The sequence below is a fragment of the Eumetopias jubatus genome, unplaced genomic scaffold (genome assembly GCF_037043125.1).
Source record: "Eumetopias jubatus isolate StellerSeaLion01/CBP00866 unplaced genomic scaffold, mEumJub1_p1.0 scaffold_6, whole genome shotgun sequence".
NCBI lineage: Eukaryota > Metazoa > Chordata > Mammalia > Carnivora > Otariidae > Eumetopias > Eumetopias jubatus.
Window position 1 is genome coordinate 109,617,141 of NW_028274812.1, and position 23,680 is coordinate 109,640,820.

Consider the following 23,680-nt stretch of genomic DNA (forward strand, 5'->3'; position numbering starts at 1 on the left):
AAAAGAACAGTAGAACAGATCCACGAAACTAGGAGCTGGTTCTTGGAAAGAATGAACAAGATTGATAAACCCCTGGCCAGACTTATCAAGAAGAAAAGAGAAATGACCCAAATCAACAAAATCATGAAGGAAAGAGGAGAGATCACAACCAACACCAAAGAAATACAAACAATGATAAGAACATATTATGAGCAACTCTATGCCAGCAAATTAGATAACCTGGAAGAAATGGGTGCATGCCTAGAGATGTATCAACTACCACAATTGAACCAGGAAGAAATAGAAAACCTGAACAGACCTATAACCACTAAGGAAATTGAAAGAGTCATCAAAAATCTCCCAAGAAACAAAAGCCCAGGGCCAGATGGCTTCCCAGGGGAATTCTATCAGCCATTTCAAGAAGAATTAATACCTATTGTCCTGAAACTGTTCCAAAAAATAGAAATGGAAGGGAAACTTCCAAACTCATTTTATGAGGCCAGCATTACCTTGATCCCAAAACCAGACAAAGACCCCATCAAAAAAGAGAATTACAGACCAATATCCTTGATGAACATGGAAGCAAAATTTCTCACACACACACACACACACAAAAACTAGCCAATGGGTTCCAACAGTACATTAAAAGGATTATTCACCAGGACCAAGTGGGATTTATTCCTGGGCTGCAAGGCTGGTTCAACATCCGCAAATCAATCAACGTGATACAATACATTAACAAAAGAAAGAGCAAGAATCATATGATCCTCTCAATAGATGCAGAAAAAGCATTTGACAAAGTACCACATCCTTTCTTGATCCAAACTCTTCACAGTATAGGGATAGAGGGTACATACCTCAATATCATAAAAGCCATCTATGAAAAACCTACAGCGAATATCATTCTCAATGGGGAAAGGCCGAGAGCTTTTCCCCTAAAGTCAGGAACGCGGCAGGGATGTCCACTCTCACCAGTGCTATTCAACGTAGTATTAGAAGTCCTAGCCACAGCAATCAGACAACAAAAAGAAATCAAAGGCATCCAAATCGGCAAAGAGGAAGTCAAACCTCTCACTCTTTGCAGATGATAAGATACTGTATGTGGAAAACCCAAAAGACTCCACCCCAAAACTGCTAGAACTCATACAGGAATTCAGTAAAGTAGCAGGATACAAAATCAGTGCACAGAAATCGGTGGCATTCCTCTACACCAACAACAAGACAGAAGAGAGACAAATCAAGGAGTCGATCCCATTTACAATTGCACCCAAAACCATTAGATCCCTAGGAAGAAATCTAAGCAAAGAGGCAAAGGAGCTGTACTCAGAGAACTATGAAATACTCATGAAAGAAATGGAAGAAGACACAAAGAAATGGAACAACGTTCCGTGCTCATGGATTGGGAGAATCAACATTGTGAAGATGTCAATGCTACCTAGAGCAATCTACACATTCAGTGCAATCCCCATCAAAATACCATCCACTTTTCTCAAAGAAATGGAAGAAATAATCCTCAAATTTGTATGGAACCAGAAGAGACCCAGAATAGCCAGAGGACTCCTGAAAAAGAAAAGCAAAGCTGGCGGCATCACAATTCCGGACTTCCAGCTCTATGACAAAGCTGTCATCATCAAGACAGTATGGTACTGGCACAAAAACAGACACATAGATCAATGGAACAGAATCGAGAGCCCAGAAATGGACCCTCAACTCTATGGTCAACTTATCTTTGACAAAGCAGGAAAGAATGTCCAATGGCAAAAAGACAGTCTCTTCAACAAATGGTGTTGGGAAAATTGGACAGCCACATGCAGAAGAATGAAACTGGACCATTTCCTTACACCACACACAAAAATAGACTCCAAACGGTTGAAAGACCTAAACGTGAGACAGGAGTCCATCAAAATCCTAAAGGAGAACACAGGTAGCAACCTTTTCGACCTTAGCCGCAGCAACTTCTTCCTAGAAACATCGCCAAAGGCACGGGAAGCCAGGGCAAAAACGAACTCTTGGGATTTCATCAAGATAAAAAGCTTTTGCACAGCAAAAGAGACAGTCCACAAAACCAAAAGACAACCGACAGAATGGGAGAAAATATTTGCAAATGACCTATCAGATAAAGGGCTAGTATCCAAAATCTATAAAGAACTGATCAAACTCAACACCCAAAGAAGAAATAATCCAATCAAGAAATGGGCAGAAGACATGAACAGACATTTCTCCAAAGAAGACATCCAAATGGCCAACAGGCACATGAAAAAGTGCTCCACATCGCTCGGCATCAGGGAAATCCAAATCAAAACCTCCATGAGATACCACCTCACACCCGTCAGAATGGCTGAAATTAACAAGTCAGGGAACGACAGATGTTGGCGGGGATGTGGAGAAAGGGGAACCCTCCTACACTGTTGGTGGGAATGCAAGCTGGTGCAACCCCTCTGGGAAACAGCATGGAGGTTCCTCAAACAGTTGAAATTAGAGCTACCGTTCGATCCAGCAATTGCACTACTGGGTCTTTACCACAAAGATACAAATGTAGGGACCCGAAGGGGTACGTGTACCCCAATGTTTATAGCAGCAATGTCCACCATAGCCAAACGGTGGAAAGAGCCAAGATGCCCATCGACAGATGAATGGATAAAGAAGATGTGGTGTATATACACAATGGAATATTATGCAGCCATCAAAAGGAATGAGATCTTGCCATTTGCAACGACGTGGATGGAACTGGAGGGTGTTATGCTGAGTGAAATAAGTCAATCCGAGAAAGACATGTATCATATGACCTCACTGATATGAGGAATTCTTCATCTCGGGAAAGAAACTGAGTGTTACTGGAGTGGTTGGGGGTGGGAGGGATGGGGTGGCTGGGTGATAGACATTGGGGAGGGTATGTGCTACGGTGAGCGCTGTGAATTGTGCAAGACTGTTGAATCACAGTTCTGTACTTCTGAAACAAATAACGCAACATATTTTAAGAAAAAAGAAAAAGAAGAAGATAACAGGAGAGGAAGAAAAGGGGAGTATGTCAGAGGGGGAGACGAACCATGAGAGATGATGGACTCTGAGAAACAAACTGAGGGTTCTAGAGGGGAGGGGGGTAGGAGGAGGGGTGAGCCTGGTGATGGGTATTGAGGAGGGCACGTTCGGCATGGAGCACTGGGTGTTATGAACAAACAATGAATCATGGAACACTGCACCAAAAACTAATGATGTAATATATGGTGATTAACATAACAATAAAAAAGTAAAAAAAAAAACAAGACCCATCAATATGCTGTCTGCAAGAGACTCATTTTAGACCCAAAGACACCCCCACATTGAAAGTGAGGGGGTGGAAAACCATTTACCATGCTAATGGACACCAAAAGAAAGCTGGGGTGGCAGTCCGTATACCAGACAAACTAGATTTTAAAACAAAGACTGTAATAAGAGATGAGGAAGGACACTATATCCTACTTAAAGGGTCTATCCAACAAGAAGATCTAACAATTGTAAATATCTATGCCCCGAACATGGGAGCAGCCAATTATGTGAGGCAATTAATAACAAAAGCAAAGAAACACATTGACAACAATACAATCATAGTGGGGGACTTTAACACCGCCCTGACTGAAATGGACAGATCATCTAAGCCAAAGATCAACAAGGAAATAAAGACTTTAAATGACACACTGGACCAAATGGACTTCACAGACATATTCAGAACATTCCATCCCCAAGCAAAGGAATACACATTCTTCTCTAGTGCCCATGGAACATTCTCCAGAACTGATCACATCCCAGGTCACAAATCAGGTCTCAATCGGTACCAAAAGATTGGGATCATTCCCTGCATATTTTCAGACCACAATGCTTTGAAACTAGAACTCAACCACAAGAGGAAAGTCGGAAAGAACTCAAATACATGGAGGCTAAAGAGCATCCTACTAAAGAATGAATGGGTCAACCAGGAAATTAAAGAAGAATTAAAAAAATTCATGGAAACCAATGAAAATGAAAACACAACGGTTCCAAATCTTTGGGATACAACAAAGGCAGTCCTGAGAGGAAAGTATATAGCAATACAAGCCTTTCTCAAGAAACAAGAAAGGTCTCAAATACACAACCTGACCCTACACCGAAAGGAGCTGGAGAAAGAACAGCAAATAAAGCCTAAACCCAGCAGGAGAAGAGAAATGATAAAGATCAGAGCAGAAATCAATGAACTAGAAACCAAAAGAACAGTAGAACAGATCCACGAAACTAGGAGCTGGTTCTTGGAAAGAATGAACAAGATTGATAAACCCCTGGCCAGACTTATCAAGAAGAAAAGAGAAATGACCCAAATCAACAAAATCATGAAGGAAAGAGGAGAGATCACAACCAACACCAAAGAAATACAAACAATGATAAGAACATATTATGAGCAACTCTATGCCAGCAAATTAGATAACCTGGAAGAAATGGGTGCATGCCTAGAGATGTATCAACTACCACAATTGAACCAGGAAGAAATAGAAAACCTGAACAGACCTATAACCACTAAGGAAATTGAAAGAGTCATCAAAAATCTCCCAAGAAACAAAAGCCCAGGGCCAGATGGCTTCCCAGGGGAATTCTATCAGCCATTTCAAGAAGAATTAATACCTATTGTCCTGAAACTGTTCCAAAAAATAGAAATGGAAGGGAAACTTCCAAACTCATTTTATGAGGCCAGCATTACCTTGATCCCAAAACCAGACAAAGACCCCATCAAAAAAGAGAATTACAGACCAATATCCTTGATGAACATGGAAGCAAAATTTCTCACACACACACACACACACAAAAACTAGCCAATGGGTTCCAACAGTACATTAAAAGGATTATTCACCAGGACCAAGTGGGATTTATTCCTGGGCTGCAAGGCTGGTTCAACATCCGCAAATCAATCAACGTGATACAATACATTAACAAAAGAAAGAGCAAGAATCATATGATCCTCTCAATAGATGCAGAAAAAGCATTTGACAAAGTACCACATCCTTTCTTGATCCAAACTCTTCACAGTATAGGGATAGAGGGTACATACCTCAATATCATAAAAGCCATCTATGAAAAACCTACAGCGAATATCATTCTCAATGGGGAAAGGCCGAGAGCTTTTCCCCTAAAGTCAGGAACGCGGCAGGGATGTCCACTCTCACCAGTGCTATTCAACGTAGTATTAGAAGTCCTAGCCACAGCAATCAGACAACAAAAAGAAATCAAAGGCATCCAAATCGGCAAAGAGGAAGTCAAACCTCTCACTCTTTGCAGATGATAAGATACTGTATGTGGAAAACCCAAAAGACTCCACCCCAAAACTGCTAGAACTCATACAGGAATTCAGTAAAGTAGCAGGATACAAAATCAGTGCACAGAAATCGGTGGCATTCCTCTACACCAACAACAAGACAGAAGAGAGACAAATCAAGGAGTCGATCCCATTTACAATTGCACCCAAAACCATTAGATCCCTAGGAAGAAATCTAAGCAAAGAGGCAAAGGAGCTGTACTCAGAGAACTATGAAATACTCATGAAAGAAATGGAAGAAGACACAAAGAAATGGAACAACGTTCCGTGCTCATGGATTGGGAGAATCAACATTGTGAAGATGTCAATGCTACCTAGAGCAATCTACACATTCAGTGCAATCCCCATCAAAATACCATCCACTTTTCTCAAAGAAATGGAAGAAATAATCCTCAAATTTGTATGGAACCAGAAGAGACCCAGAATAGCCAGAGGACTCCTGAAAAAGAAAAGCAAAGCTGGCGGCATCACAATTCCGGACTTCCAGCTCTATGACAAAGCTGTCATCATCAAGACAGTATGGTACTGGCACAAAAACAGACACATAGATCAATGGAACAGAATCGAGAGCCCAGAAATGGACCCTCAACTCTATGGTCAACTTATCTTTGACAAAGCAGGAAAGAATGTCCAATGGCAAAAAGACAGTCTCTTCAACAAATGGTGTTGGGAAAATTGGACAGCCACATGCAGAAGAATGAAACTGGACCATTTCCTTACACCACACACAAAAATAGACTCCAAACGGTTGAAAGACCTAAACGTGAGACAGGAGTCCATCAAAATCCTAAAGGAGAACACAGGTAGCAACCTTTTCGACCTTAGCCGCAGCAACTTCTTCCTAGAAACATCGCCAAAGGCACGGGAAGCCAGGGCAAAAACGAACTCTTGGGATTTCATCAAGATAAAAAGCTTTTGCACAGCAAAAGAGACAGTCCACAAAACCAAAAGACAACCGACAGAATGGGAGAAAATATTTGCAAATGACCTATCAGATAAAGGGCTAGTATCCAAAATCTATAAAGAACTGATCAAACTCAACACCCAAAGAAGAAATAATCCAATCAAGAAATGGGCAGAAGACATGAACAGACATTTCTCCAAAGAAGACATCCAAATGGCCAACAGGCACATGAAAAAGTGCTCCACATCGCTCGGCATCAGGGAAATCCAAATCAAAACCTCCATGAGATACCACCTCACACCCGTCAGAATGGCTGAAATTAACAAGTCAGGGAACGACAGATGTTGGCGGGGATGTGGAGAAAGGGGAACCCTCCTACACTGTTGGTGGGAATGCAAGCTGGTGCAACCCCTCTGGGAAACAGCATGGAGGTTCCTCAAACAGTTGAAATTAGAGCTACCGTTCGATCCAGCAATTGCACTACTGGGTCTTTACCACAAAGATACAAATGTAGGGACCCGAAGGGGTACGTGTACCCCAATGTTTATAGCAGCAATGTCCACCATAGCCAAACGGTGGAAAGAGCCAAGATGCCCATCGACAGATGAATGGATAAAGAAGATGTGGTGTATATACACAATGGAATATTATGCAGCCATCAAAAGGAATGAGATCTTGCCATTTGCAACGACGTGGATGGAACTGGAGGGTGTTATGCTGAGTGAAATAAGTCAATCAGAGAAAGACATGTATCATATGACCTCACTGATATGAGGAATTCTTCATCTCGGGAAAGAAACTGAGTGTTACTGGAGTGGTTGGGGGTGGGAGGGATGGGGTGGCTGGGTGATAGACATTGGGGAGGGTATGTGCTACGGTGAGCGCTGTGAATTGTGCAAGACTGTTGAATCACAGTTCTGTACTTCTGAAACAAATAACGCAACATATTTTAAGAAAAAAGAAAAAGAAGAAGATAACAGGAGAGGAAGAAAAGGGGAGTATGTCAGAGGGGGAGACGAACCATGAGAGATGATGGACTCTGAGAAACAAACTGAGGGTTCTAGAGGGGAGGGGGGTAGGAGGAGGGGTGAGCCTGGTGATGGGTATTGAGGAGGGCACGTTCGGCATGGAGCACTGGGTGTTATGAACAAACAATGAATCATGGAACACTGCACCAAAAACTAATGATGTAATATATGGTGATTAACATAACAATAAAAAAGTAAAAAAAAAAACAAGACCCATCAATATGCTGTCTGCAAGAGACTCATTTTAGACCCAAAGACACCCCCACATTGAAAGTGAGGGGGTGGAAAACCATTTACCATGCTAATGGACACCAAAAGAAAGCTGGGGTGGCAGTCCGTATACCAGACAAACTAGATTTTAAAACAAAGACTGTAATAAGAGATGAGGAAGGACACTATATCCTACTTAAAGGGTCTATCCAACAAGAAGATCTAACAATTGTAAATATCTATGCCCCGAACATGGGAGCAGCCAATTATGTGAGGCAATTAATAACAAAAGCAAAGAAACACATTGACAACAATACAATCATAGTGGGGGACTTTAACACCGCCCTGACTGAAATGGACAGATCATCTAAGCCAAAGATCAACAAGGAAATAAAGACTTTAAATGACACACTGGACCGAATGGACTTCACAGACATATTCAGAACATTCCATCCCCAAGCAAAGGAATACACATTCTTCTCTAGTGCCCATGGAACATTCTCCAGAACTGATCACATCCCAGGTCACAAATCAGGTCTCAATCGGTACCAAAAGATTGGGATCATTCCCTGCATATTTTCAGACCACAATGCTTTGAAACTAGAACTCAACCACAAGAGGAAAGTCGGAAAGAACTCAAATACATGGAGGCTAAAGAGCATCCTACTAAAGAATGAATGGGTCAACCAGGAAATTAAAGAAGAATTAAAAAAATTCATGGAAACCAATGAAAATGAAAACACAACGGTTCCAAATCTTTGGGATACAACAAAGGCAGTCCTGAGAGGAAAGTATATAGCAATACAAGCCTTTCTCAAGAAACAAGAAAGGTCTCAAATACACAACCTGACCCTACACCGAAAGGAGCTGGAGAAAGAACAGCAAATAAAGCCCAAACCCAGCAGGAGAAGAGAAATGATAAAGATCAGAGCAGAAATCAATGAACTAGAAACCAAAAGAACAGTAGAACAGATCCACGAAACTAGGAGCTGGTTCTTGGAAAGAATGAACAAGATTGATAAACCCCTGGCCAGACTTATCAAGAAGAAAAGAGAAATGACCCAAATCAACAAAATCATGAAGGAAAGAGGAGAGATCACAACCAACACCAAAGAAATACAAACAATGATAAGAACATATTATGAGCAACTCTATGCCAGCAAATTAGATAACCTGGAAGAAATGGGTGCATGCCTAGAGATGTATCAACTACCACAATTGAACCAGGAAGAAATAGAAAACCTGAACAGACCTATAACCACTAAGGAAATTGAAAGAGTCATCAAAAATCTCCCAAGAAACAAAAGCCCAGGGCCAGATGGCTTCCCAGGGGAATTCTATCAGCCATTTCAAGAAGAATTAATACCTATTGTCCTGAAACTGTTCCAAAAAATAGAAATGGAAGGGAAACTTCCAAACTCATTTTATGAGGCCAGCATTACCTTGATCCCAAAACCAGACAAAGACCCCATCAAAAAAGAGAATTACAGACCAATATCCTTGATGAACATGGAAGCAAAATTTCTCACACACACACACACACACAAAAACTAGCCAATGGGTTCCAACAGTACATTAAAAGGATTATTCACCAGGACCAAGTGGGATTTATTCCTGGGCTGCAAGGCTGGTTCAACATCCGCAAATCAATCAACGTGATACAATACATTAACAAAAGAAAGAGCAAGAATCATATGATCCTCTCAATAGATGCAGAAAAAGCATTTGACAAAGTACCACATCCTTTCTTGATCCAAACTCTTCACAGTATAGGGATAGAGGGTACATACCTCAATATCATAAAAGCCATCTATGAAAAACCTACAGCGAATATCATTCTCAATGGGGAAAGGCCGAGAGCTTTTCCCCTAAAGTCAGGAACGCGGCAGGGATGTCCACTCTCACCAGTGCTATTCAACGTAGTATTAGAAGTCCTAGCCACAGCAATCAGACAACAAAAAGAAATCAAAGGCATCCAAATCGGCAAAGAGGAAGTCAAACCTCTCACTCTTTGCAGATGATAAGATACTGTATGTGGAAAACCCAAAAGACTCCACCCCAAAACTGCTAGAACTCATACAGGAATTCAGTAAAGTAGCAGGATACAAAATCAGTGCACAGAAATCGGTGGCATTCCTCTACACCAACAACAAGACAGAAGAGAGACAAATCAAGGAGTCGATCCCATTTACAATTGCACCCAAAACCATTAGATCCCTAGGAAGAAATCTAAGCAAAGAGGCAAAGGAGCTGTACTCAGAGAACTATGAAATACTCATGAAAGAAATGGAAGAAGACACAAAGAAATGGAACAACGTTCCGTGCTCATGGATTGGGAGAATCAACATTGTGAAGATGTCAATGCTACCTAGAGCAATCTACACATTCAGTGCAATCCCCATCAAAATACCATCCACTTTTCTCAAAGAAATGGAAGAAATAATCCTCAAATTTGTATGGAACCAGAAGAGACCCAGAATAGCCAGAGGACTCCTGAAAAAGAAAAGCAAAGCTGGCGGCATCACAATTCCGGACTTCCAGCTCTATGACAAAGCTGTCATCATCAAGACAGTATGGTACTGGCACAAAAACAGACACATAGATCAATGGAACAGAATCGAGAGCCCAGAAATGGACCCTCAACTCTATGGTCAACTTATCTTTGACAAAGCAGGAAAGAATGTCCAATGGCAAAAAGACAGTCTCTTCAACAAATGGTGTTGGGAAAATTGGACAGCCACATGCAGAAGAATGAAACTGGACCATTTCCTTACACCACACACAAAAATAGACTCCAAACGGTTGAAAGACCTAAACGTGAGACAGGAGTCCATCAAAATCCTAAAGGAGAACACAGGTAGCAACCTTTTCGACCTTAGCCGCAGCAACTTCTTCCTAGAAACATCGCCAAAGGCACGGGAAGCCAGGGCAAAAACGAACTCTTGGGATTTCATCAAGATAAAAAGCTTTTGCACAGCAAAAGAGACAGTCCACAAAACCAAAAGACAACCGACAGAATGGGAGAAAATATTTGCAAATGACCTATCAGATAAAGGGCTAGTATCCAAAATCTATAAAGAACTGATCAAACTCAACACCCAAAGAAGAAATAATCCAATCAAGAAATGGGCAGAAGACATGAACAGACATTTCTCCAAAGAAGACATCCAAATGGCCAACAGGCACATGAAAAAGTGCTCCACATCGCTCGGCATCAGGGAAATCCAAATCAAAACCTCCATGAGATACCACCTCACACCCGTCAGAATGGCTGAAATTAACAAGTCAGGGAACGACAGATGTTGGCGGGGATGTGGAGAAAGGGGAACCCTCCTACACTGTTGGTGGGAATGCAAGCTGGTGCAACCCCTCTGGGAAACAGCATGGAGGTTCCTCAAACAGTTGAAATTAGAGCTACCGTTCGATCCAGCAATTGCACTACTGGGTCTTTACCACAAAGATACAAATGTAGGGACCCGAAGGGGTACGTGTACCCCAATGTTTATAGCAGCAATGTCCACCATAGCCAAACGGTGGAAAGAGCCAAGATGCCCATCGACAGATGAATGGATAAAGAAGATGTGGTGTATATACACAATGGAATATTATGCAGCCATCAAAAGGAATGAGATCTTGCCATTTGCAACGACGTGGATGGAACTGGAGGGTGTTATGCTGAGTGAAATAAGTGAATCAGAGAAAGACATGTATCATATGACCTCACTGATATGAGGAATTCTTCATCTCGGGAAAGAAACTGAGTGTTACTGGAGTGGTTGGGGGTGGGAGGGATGGGGTGGCTGGGTGATAGACATTGGGGAGGGTATGTGCTACGGTGAGCGCTGTGAATTGTGCAAGACTGTTGAATCACAGTTCTGTACTTCTGAAACAAATAACGCAACATATTTTAAGAAAAAAGAAAAAGAAGAAGATAACAGGAGAGGAAGAAAAGGGGAGTATGTCAGAGGGGGAGACGAACCATGAGAGATGATGGACTCTGAGAAACAAACTGAGGGTTCTAGAGGGGAGGGGGGTAGGAGGAGGGGTGAGCCTGGTGATGGGTATTGAGGAGGGCACGTTCGGCATGGAGCACTGGGTGTTATGAACAAACAATGAATCATGGAACACTGCACCAAAAACTAATGATGTAATATATGGTGATTAACATAACAATAAAAAAGTAAAAAAAAAAACAAGACCCATCAATATGCTGTCTGCAAGAGACTCATTTTAGACCCAAAGACACCCCCACATTGAAAGTGAGGGGGTGGAAAACCATTTACCATGCTAATGGACACCAAAAGAAAGCTGGGGTGGCAGTCCGTATACCAGACAAACTAGATTTTAAAACAAAGACTGTAATAAGAGATGAGGAAGGACACTATATCCTACTTAAAGGGTCTATCCAACAAGAAGATCTAACAATTGTAAATATCTATGCCCCGAACATGGGAGCAGCCAATTATGTGAGGCAATTAATAACAAAAGCAAAGAAACACATTGACAACAATACAATCATAGTGGGGGACTTTAACACCGCCCTGACTGAAATGGACAGATCATCTAAGCCAAAGATCAACAAGGAAATAAAGACTTTAAATGACACACTGGACCAAATGGACTTCACAGACATATTCAGAACATTCCATCCCCAAGCAAAGGAATACACATTCTTCTCTAGTGCCCATGGAACATTCTCCAGAACTGATCACATCCCAGGTCACAAATCAGGTCTCAATCGGTACCAAAAGATTGGGATCATTCCCTGCATATTTTCAGACCACAATGCTTTGAAACTAGAACTCAACCACAAGAGGAAAGTCGGAAAGAACTCAAATACATGGAGGCTAAAGAGCATCCTACTAAAGAATGAATGGGTCAACCAGGAAATTAAAGAAGAATTAAAAAAATTCATGGAAACCAATGAAAATGAAAACACAACGGTTCCAAATCTTTGGGATACAACAAAGGCAGTCCTGAGAGGAAAGTATATAGCAATACAAGCCTTTCTCAAGAAACAAGAAAGGTCTCAAATACACAACCTGACCCTACACCGAAAGGAGCTGGAGAAAGAACAGCAAATAAAGCCTAAACCCAGCAGGAGAAGAGAAATGATAAAGATCAGAGCAGAAATCAATGAACTAGAAACCAAAAGAACAGTAGAACAGATCCACGAAACTAGGAGCTGGTTCTTGGAAAGAATGAACAAGATTGATAAACCCCTGGCCAGACTTATCAAGAAGAAAAGAGAAATGACCCAAATCAACAAAATCATGAAGGAAAGAGGAGAGATCACAACCAACACCAAAGAAATACAAACAATGATAAGAACATATTATGAGCAACTCTATGCCAGCAAATTAGATAACCTGGAAGAAATGGGTGCATGCCTAGAGATGTATCAACTACCACAATTGAACCAGGAAGAAATAGAAAACCTGAACAGACCTATAACCACTAAGGAAATTGAAAGAGTCATCAAAAATCTCCCAAGAAACAAAAGCCCAGGGCCAGATGGCTTCCCAGGGGAATTCTATCAGCCATTTCAAGAAGAATTAATACCTATTGTCCTGAAACTGTTCCAAAAAATAGAAATGGAAGGGAAACTTCCAAACTCATTTTATGAGGCCAGCATTACCTTGATCCCAAAACCAGACAAAGACCCCATCAAAAAAGAGAATTACAGACCAATATCCTTGATGAACATGGAAGCAAAATTTCTCACACACACACACACACACAAAAACTAGCCAATGGGTTCCAACAGTACATTAAAAGGATTATTCACCAGGACCAAGTGGGATTTATTCCTGGGCTGCAAGGCTGGTTCAACATCCGCAAATCAATCAACGTGATACAATACATTAACAAAAGAAAGAGCAAGAATCATATGATCCTCTCAATAGATGCAGAAAAAGCATTTGACAAAGTACCACATCCTTTCTTGATCCAAACTCTTCACAGTATAGGGATAGAGGGTACATACCTCAATATCATAAAAGCCATCTATGAAAAACCTACAGCGAATATCATTCTCAATGGGGAAAGGCCGAGAGCTTTTCCCCTAAAGTCAGGAACGCGGCAGGGATGTCCACTCTCACCAGTGCTATTCAACGTAGTATTAGATGTCCTAGCCACAGCAATCAGACAACAAAAAGAAATCAAAGGCATCCAAATCGGCAAAGAGGAAGTCAAACCTCTCACTCTTTGCAGATGATAAGATACTGTATGTGGAAAACCCAAAAGACTCCACCCCAAAACTGCTAGAACTCATACAGGAATTCAGTAAAGTAGCAGGATACAAAATCAGTGCACAGAAATCGGTGGCATTCCTCTACACCAACAACAAGACAGAAGAGAGACAAATCAAGGAGTCGATCCCATTTACAATTGCACCCAAAACCATTAGATCCCTAGGAAGAAATCTAAGCAAAGAGGCAAAGGAGCTGTACTCAGAGAACTATGAAATACTCATGAAAGAAATGGAAGAAGACACAAAGAAATGGAACAACGTTCCGTGCTCATGGATTGGGAGAATCAACATTGTGAAGATGTCAATGCTACCTAGAGCAATCTACACATTCAGTGCAATCCCCATCAAAATACCATCCACTTTTCTCAAAGAAATGGAAGAAATAATCCTCAAATTTGTATGGAACCAGAAGAGACCCAGAATAGCCAGAGGACTCCTGAAAAAGAAAAGCAAAGCTGGCGGCATCACAATTCCGGACTTCCAGCTCTATGACAAAGCTGTCATCATCAAGACAGTATGGTACTGGCACAAAAACAGACACATAGATCAATGGAACAGAATCGAGAGCCCAGAAATGGACCCTCAACTCTATGGTCAACTTATCTTTGACAAAGCAGGAAAGAATGTCCAATGGCAAAAAGACAGTCTCTTCAACAAATGGTGTTGGGAAAATTGGACAGCCACATGCAGAAGAATGAAACTGGACCATTTCCTTACACCACACACAAAAATAGACTCCAAACGGTTGAAAGACCTAAACGTGAGACAGGAGTCCATCAAAATCCTAAAGGAGAACACAGGTAGCAACCTTTTCGACCTTAGCCGCAGCAACTTCTTCCTAGAAACATCGCCAAAGGCACGGGAAGCCAGGGCAAAAACGAACTCTTGGGATTTCATCAAGATAAAAAGCTTTTGCACAGCAAAAGAGACAGTCCACAAAACCAAAAGACAACCGACAGAATGGGAGAAAATATTTGCAAATGACCTATCAGATAAAGGGCTAGTATCCAAAATCTATAAAGAACTGATCAAACTCAACACCCAAAGAAGAAATAATCCAATCAAGAAATGGGCAGAAGACATGAACAGACATTTCTCCAAAGAAGACATCCAAATGGCCAACAGGCACATGAAAAAGTGCTCCACATCGCTCGGCATCAGGGAAATCCAAATCAAAACCTCCATGAGATACCACCTCACACCCGTCAGAATGGCTGAAATTAACAAGTCAGGGAACGACAGATGTTGGCGGGGATGTGGAGAAAGGGGAACCCTCCTACACTGTTGGTGGGAATGCAAGCTGGTGCAACCCCTCTGGGAAACAGCATGGAGGTTCCTCAAACAGTTGAAATTAGAGCTACCGTTCGATCCAGCAATTGCACTACTGGGTCTTTACCACAAAGATACAAATGTAGGGACCCGAAGGGGTACGTGTACCCCAATGTTTATAGCAGCAATGTCCACCATAGCCAAACGGTGGAAAGAGCCAAGATGCCCATCGACAGATGAATGGATAAAGAAGATGTGGTGTATATACACAATGGAATATTATGCAGCCATCAAAAGGAATGAGATCTTGCCATTTGCAACGACGTGGATGGAACTGGAGGGTGTTATGCTGAGTGAAATAAGTGAATCAGAGAAAGACATGTATCATATGACCTCACTGATATGAGGAATTCTTCATCTCGGGAAAGAAACTGAGTGTTACTGGAGTGGTTGGGGGTGGGAGGGATGGGGTGGCTGGGTGATAGACATTGGGGAGGGTATGTGCTACGGTGAGCGCTGTGAATTGTGCAAGACTGTTGAATCACAGTTCTGTACTTCTGAAACAAATAACGCAACATATTTTAAGAAAAAAGAAAAAGAAGAAGATAACAGGAGAGGAAGAAAAGGGGAGTATGTCAGAGGGGGAGACGAACCATGAGAGATGATGGACTCTGAGAAACAAACTGAGGGTTCTAGAGGGGAGGGGGGTAGGAGGAGGGGTGAGCCTGGTGATGGGTATTGAGGAGGGCACGTTCGGCATGGAGCACTGGGTGTTATGAACAAACAATGAATCATGGAACACTGCACCAAAAACTAATGATGTAATATATGGTGATTAACATAACAATAAAAAATTAAAAAAAAAACAAGACCCATCAATATGCTGTCTGCAAGAGACTCATTTTAGACCCAAAGACACCCCCACATTGAAAGTGAGGGGGTGGAAAACCATTTACCATGCTAATGGACACCAAAAGAAAGCTGGGGTGGCAGTCCGTATACCAGACAAACTAGATTTTAAAACAAAGACTGTAATAAGAGATGAGGAAGGACACTATATCCTACTTAAAGGGTCTATCCAACAAGAAGATCTAACAATTGTAAATATCTATGCCCCGAACATGGGAGCAGCCAATTATGTGAGGCAATTAATAACAAAAGCAAAGAAACACATTGACAACAATACAATCATAGTGGGGGACTTTAACACCGCCCTGACTGAAATGGACAGATCATCTAAGCCAAAGATCAACAAGGAAATAAAGACTTTAAATGACACACTGGACCAAATGGACTTCACAGACATATTCAGAACATTCCATCCCCAAGCAAAGGAATACACATTCTTCTCTAGTGCCCATGGAACATTCTCCAGAACTGATCACATCCCAGGTCACAAATCAGGTCTCAATCGGTACCAAAAGATTGGGATCATTCCCTGCATATTTTCAGACCACAATGCTTTGAAACTAGAAATCAACCACAAGAGGAAAGTCGGAAAGAACTCAAATACATGGAGGCTAAAGAGCATCCTACTAAAGAATGAATGGGTCAACCAGGAAATTAAAGAAGAATTAAAAAAATTCATGGAAACCAATGAAAATGAAAACACAACGGTTCCAAATCTTTGGGATACAACAAAGGCAGTCCTGAGAGGAAAGTATATAGCAATACAAGCCTTTCTCAAGAAACAAGAAAGGTCTCAAATACACAACCTGACCCTACACCGAAAGGAGCTGGAGAAAGAACAGCAAATAAAGCCTAAACCCAGCAGGAGAAGAGAAATGATAAAGATCAGAGCAGAAATCAATGAACTAGAAACCAAAAGAACAGTAGAACAGATCCACGAAACTAGGAGCTGGTTCTTGGAAAGAATGAACAAGATTGATAAACCCCTGGCCAGACTTATCAAGAAGAAAAGAGAAATGACCCAAATCAACAAAATCATGAAGGAAAGAGGAGAGATCACAACCAACACCAAAGAAATACAAACAATGATAAGAACATATTATGAGCAACTCTATGCCAGCAAATTAGATAACCTGGAAGAAATGGGTGCATGCCTAGAGATGTATCAACTACCACAATTGAACCAGGAAGAAATAGAAAACCTGAACAGACCTATAACCACTAAGGAAATTGAAAGAGTCATCAAAAATCTCCCAAGAAACAAAAGCCCAGGGCCAGATGGCTTCCCAGGGGAATTCTATCAGCCATTTCAAGAAGAATTAATACCTATTGTCCTGAAACTGTTCCAAAAAATAGAAATGGAAGGGAAACTTCCAAACTCATTTTATGAGGCCAGCATTACCTTGATCCCAAAACCAGACAAAGACCCCATCAAAAAAGAGAATTACAGACCAATATCCTTGATGAACATGGAAGCAAAATTTCTCACACACACACACACACACAAAAACTAGCCAATGGGTTCCAACAGTACATTAAAAGGATTATTCACCAGGACCAAGTGGGATTTATTCCTGGGCTGCAAGGCTGGTTCAACATCCGCAAATCAATCAACGTGATACAATACATTAACAAAAGAAAGAGCAAGAATCATATGATCCTCTCAATAGATGCAGAAAAAGCATTTGACAAAGTACCACATCCTTTCTTGATCCAAACTCTTCACAGTATAGGGATAGAGGGTACATACCTCAATATCATAAAAGCCATCTATGAAAAACCTACAGCGAATATCATTCTCAATGGGGAAAGGCCGAGAGCTTTTCCCCTAAAGTCAGGAACGCGGCAGGGATGTCCACTCTCACCAGTGCTATTCAACGTAGTATTAGATGTCCTAGCCACAGCAATCAGACAACAAAAAGAAATCAAAGGCATCCAAATCGGCAAAGAGGAAGTCAAACCTCTCACTCTTTGCAGATGATAAGATACTGTATGTGGAAAACCCAAAAGACTCCACCCCAAAACTGCTAGAACTCATACAGGAATTCAGTAAAGTAGCAGGATACAAAATCAGTGCACAGAAATCGGTGGCATTCCTCTACACCAACAACAAGACAGAAGAGAGACAAATCAAGGAGTCGATCCCATTTACAATTGCACCCAAAACCATTAGATCCCTAGGAAGAAATCTAAGCAAAGAGGCAAAGGAGCTGTACTCAGAGAACTATGAAATACTCATGAAAGAAATGGAAGAAGACACAAAGAAATGGAACAACGTTCCGTGCTCATGGATTGGGAGAATCAACATTGTGAAGATGTCAATGCTACCTAGAGCAATCTACACATTCAGTGCAATCCCCATCAAAATACCATCCACTTTTCTCAAAGAAATGGAAGAAATAATCCTCAAATTTGTATGGAACCAGAAGAGACCCAGAATAGCCAGAGGACTCCTGAAAAAGAAAAGCAAAGCTGGCGGCATCACAATTCCGGACTTCCAGCTCTATGACAAAGCTGTCATCATCAAGACAGTATGGTACTGGCACAAAAACAGACACATAGATCAATGGAACAGAATCGAGAGCCCAGAAATGGACCCTCAACTCTATGGTCAACTTATCTTTGACAAAGCAGGAAAGAATGTCCAATGGCAAAAAGACAGTCTCTTCAACAAATGGTGTTGGGAAAATTGGACAGCCACATGCAGAAGAATGAAACTGGACCATTTCCTTACACCACACACAAAAATAGACTCCAAACGGTTGAAAGACCTAAACGTGAGACAGGAGTCCATCAAAATCCTAAAGGAGAACACAGGTAGCAACCTTTTCGACCTTAGCCGCAGCAACTTCTTCCTAGAAACATCGCCAAAGGCACGGGAAGCCAGGGCAAAAACGAACTCTTGGGATTTCATCAAGATAAAAAGCTTTTGCACAGCAAAAGAGACAGTCCACAAAACCAAAAGACAACCGACAGAATGGGAGAAAATATTTGCAAATGACCTATCAGATAAAGGGCTAGTATCCAAAATCTATAAAGAACTGATCAAACTCAACACCCAAAGAAGAAATAATCCAATCAAGAAATGGGCAGAAGACATGAACAGACATTTCTCCAAAGAAGACATCCAAATGGCCAACAGGCACATGAAAAAGTGCTCCACATCGCTCGGCATCAGGGAAATCCAAATCAAAACCTCCATGAGATACCACCTCACACCCGTCAGAATGGCTGAAATTAACAAGTCAGGGAACGACAGATGTTGGCGGGGATGTGGAGAAAGGGGAACCCTCCTACACTGTTGGTGGGAATGCAAGCTGGTGCAACCCCTCTGGGAAACAGCATGGAGGTTCCTCAAACAGTTGAAATTAGAGCTACCGTTCGATCCAGCAATTGCACTACTGGGTCTTTACCACAAAGATACAAATGTAGGGACCCGAAGGGGTACGTGTACCCCAATGTTTATAGCAGCAATGTCCACCATAGCCAAACGGTGGAAAGAGCCAAGATGCCCATCGACAGATGAATGGATAAAGAAGATGTGGTGTATATACACAATGGAATATTATGCAGCCATCAAAAGGAATGAGATCTTGCCATTTGCAACGACGTGGATGGAACTGGAGGGTGTTATGCTGAGTGAAATAAGTGAATCAGAGAAAGACATGTATCATATGACCTCACTGATATGAGGAATTCTTCATCTCGGGAAAGAAACTGAGTGTTACTGGAGTGGTTGGGGGTGGGAGGGATGGGGTGGCTGGGTGATAGACATTGGGGAGGGTATGTGCTACGGTGAGCGCTGTGAATTGTGCAAGACTGTTGAATCACAGTTCTGTACTTCTGAAACAAATAACGCAACATATTTTAAGAAAAAAGAAAAAGAAGAAGATAACAGGAGAGGAAGAAAAGGGGAGTATGTCAGAGGGGGAGACGAACCATGAGAGATGATGGACTCTGAGAAACAAACTGAGGGTTCTAGAGGGGAGGGGGGTAGGAGGAGGGGTGAGCCTGGTGATGGGTATTGAGGAGGGCACGTTCGGCATGGAGCACTGGGTGTTATGAACAAACAATGAATCATGGAACACTGCACCAAAAACTAATGATGTAATATATGGTGATTAACATAACAATAAAAAATTAAAAAAAAAACAAGACCCATCAATATGCTGTCTGCAAGAGACTCATTTTAGACCCAAAGACACCCCCACATTGAAAGTGAGGGGGTGGAAAACCATTTACCATGCTAATGGACACCAAAAGAAAGCTGGGGTGGCAGTCCGTATACCAGACAAACTAGATTTTAAAACAAAGACTGTAATAAGAGATGAGGAAGGACACTATATCCTACTTAAAGGGTCTATCCAACAAGAAGATCTAACAATTGTAAATATCTATGCCCCGAACATGGGAGCAGCCAATTATGTGAGGCAATTAATAACAAAAGCAAAGAAACACATTGACAACAATACAATCATAGTGGGGGACTTTAACACCGCCCTGACTGAAATGGACAGATCATCTAAGCCAAAGATCAACAAGGAAATAAAGACTTTAAATGACACACTGGACCAAATGGACTTCACAGACATATTCAGAACATTCCATCCCCAAGCAAAGGAATACACATTCTTCTCTAGTGCCCATGGAACATTCTCCAGAACTGATCACATCCCAGGTCACAAATCAGGTCTCAATCGGTACCAAAAGATTGGGATCATTCCCTGCATATTTTCAGACCACAATGCTTTGAAACTAGAACTCAACCACAAGAGGAAAGTCGGAAAGAACTCAAATACATGGAGGCTAAAGAGCATCCTACTAAAGAATGAATGGGTCAACCAGGAAATTAAAGAAGAATTAAAAAAATTCATGGAAACCAATGAAAATGAAAACACAACGGTTCCAAATCTTTGGGATACAACAAAGGCAGTCCTGAGAGGAAAGTATATAGCAATACAAGCCTTTCTCAAGAAACAAGAAAGGTCTCAAATACACAACCTGACCCTACACCGAAAGGAGCTGGAGAAAGAACAGCAAATAAAGCCTAAACCCAGCAGGAGAAGAGAAATGATAAAGATCAGAGCAGAAATCAATGAACTAGAAACCAAAAGAACAGTAGAACAGATCCACGAAACTAGGAGCTGGTTCTTGGAAAGAATGAACAAGATTGATAAACCCCTGGCCAGACTTATCAAGAAGAAAAGAGAAATGACCCAAATCAACAAAATCATGAAGGAAAGAGGAGAGATCACAACCAACACCAAAGAAATACAAACAATGATAAGAACATATTATGAGCAACTCTATGCCAGCAAATTAGATAACCTGGAAGAAATGGGTGCATGCCTAGAGATGTATCAACTACCACAATTGAACCAGGAAGAAATAGAAAACCTGAACAGACCTATAACCACTAAGGAAATTGAAAGAGTCATCAAAAATCTCCCAAGAAACAAAAGCCCAGGGCCAGATGGCTTCCCAGGGGAATTCTATCAGCCATTTCAAGAAGAATTAATACCTATTGTCCTGAAACTGTTCCAAAAAATAGAAATGGAAGGGAAACTTCCAAACTCATTTTATGAGGCCAGCATTACCTTGATCCCAAAACCAGACAAAGACCCCATCAAAAAAGAGAATTACAGACCAATATCCTTGATGAACATGGAAGCAAAATTTCTCACACACACACACACACACAAAAACTAGCCAATGGGTTCCAACAGTACATTAAAAGGATTATTCACCAGGACCAAGTGGGATTTATTCCTGGGCTGCAAGGCTGGTTCAACATCCGCAAATCAATCAACGTGATACAATACATTAACAAAAGAAAGAGCAAGAATCATATGATCCTCTCAATAGATGCAGAAAAAGCATTTGACAAAGTACCACATCCTTTCTTGATCCAAACTCTTCACAGTATAGGGATAGAGGGTACATACCTCAATATCATAAAAGCCATCTATGAAAAACCTACAGCGAATATCATTCTCAATGGGGAAAGGCCGAGAGCTTTTCCCCTAAAGTCAGGAACGCGGCAGGGATGTCCACTCTCACCAGTGCTATTCAACGTAGTATTAGATGTCCTAGCCACAGCAATCAGACAACAAAAAGAAATCAAAGGCATCCAAATCGGCAAAGAGGAAGTCAAACCTCTCACTCTTTGCAGATGATAAGATACTGTATGTGGAAAACCCAAAAGACTCCACCCCAAAACTGCTAGAACTCATACAGGAATTCAGTAAAGTAGCAGGATACAAAATCAGTGCACAGAAATCGGTGGCATTCCTCTACACCAACAACAAGACAGAAGAGAGACAAATCAAGGAGTCGATCCCATTTACAATTGCACCCAAAACCATTAGATCCCTAGGAAGAAATCTAAGCAAAGAGGCAAAGGAGCTGTACTCAGAGAACTATGAAATACTCATGAAAGAAATGGAAGAAGACACAAAGAAATGGAACAACGTTCCGTGCTCATGGATTGGGAGAATCAACATTGTGAAGATGTCAATGCTACCTAGAGCAATCTACACATTCAGTGCAATCCCCATCAAAATACCATCCACTTTTCTCAAAGAAATGGAAGAAATAATCCTCAAATTTGTATGGAACCAGAAGAGACCCAGAATAGCCAGAGGACTCCTGAAAAAGAAAAGCAAAGCTGGCGGCATCACAATTCCGGACTTCCAGCTCTATGACAAAGCTGTCATCATCAAGACAGTATGGTACTGGCACAAAAACAGACACATAGATCAATGGAACAGAATCGAGAGCCCAGAAATGGACCCTCAACTCTATGGTCAACTTATCTTTGACAAAGCAGGAAAGAATGTCCAATGGCAAAAAGACAGTCTCTTCAACAAATGGTGTTGGGAAAATTGGACAGCCACATGCAGAAGAATGAAACTGGACCATTTCCTTACACCACACACAAAAATAGACTCCAAACGGTTGAAAGACCTAAACGTGAGACAGGAGTCCATCAAAATCCTAAAGGAGAACACAGGTAGCAACCTTTTCGACCTTAGCCGCAGCAACTTCTTCCTAGAAACATCGCCAAAGGCACGGGAAGCCAGGGCAAAAACGAACTCTTGGGATTTCATCAAGATAAAAAGCTTTTGCACAGCAAAAGAGACAGTCCACAAAACCAAAAGACAACCGACAGAATGGGAGAAAATATTTGCAAATGACCTATCAGATAAAGGGCTAGTATCCAAAATCTATAAAGAACTGATCAAACTCAACACCCAAAGAAGAAATAATCCAATCAAGAAATGGGCAGAAGACATGAACAGACATTTCTCCAAAGAAGACATCCAAATGGCCAACAGGCACATGAAAAAGTGCTCCACATCGCTCGGCATCAGGGAAATCCAAATCAAAACCTCCATGAGATACCACCTCACACCCGTCAGAATGGCTGAAATTAACAAGTCAGGGAACGACAGATGTTGGCGGGGATGTGGAGAAAGGGGAACCCTCCTACACTGTTGGTGGGAATGCAAGCTGGTGCAACCCCTCTGGGAAACAGCATGGAGGTTCCTCAAACAGTTGAAATTAGAGCTACCGTTCGATCCAGCAATTGCACTACTGGGTCTTTACCACAAAGATACAAATGTAGGGACCCGAAGGGGTACGTGTACCCCAATGTTTATAGCAGCAATGTCCACCATAGCCAAACGGTGGAAAGAGCCAAGATGCCCATCGACAGATGAATGGATAAAGAAGATGTGGTGTATATACACAATGGAATATTATGCAGCCATCAAAAGGAATGAGATCTTGCCATTTGCAACGACGTGGAT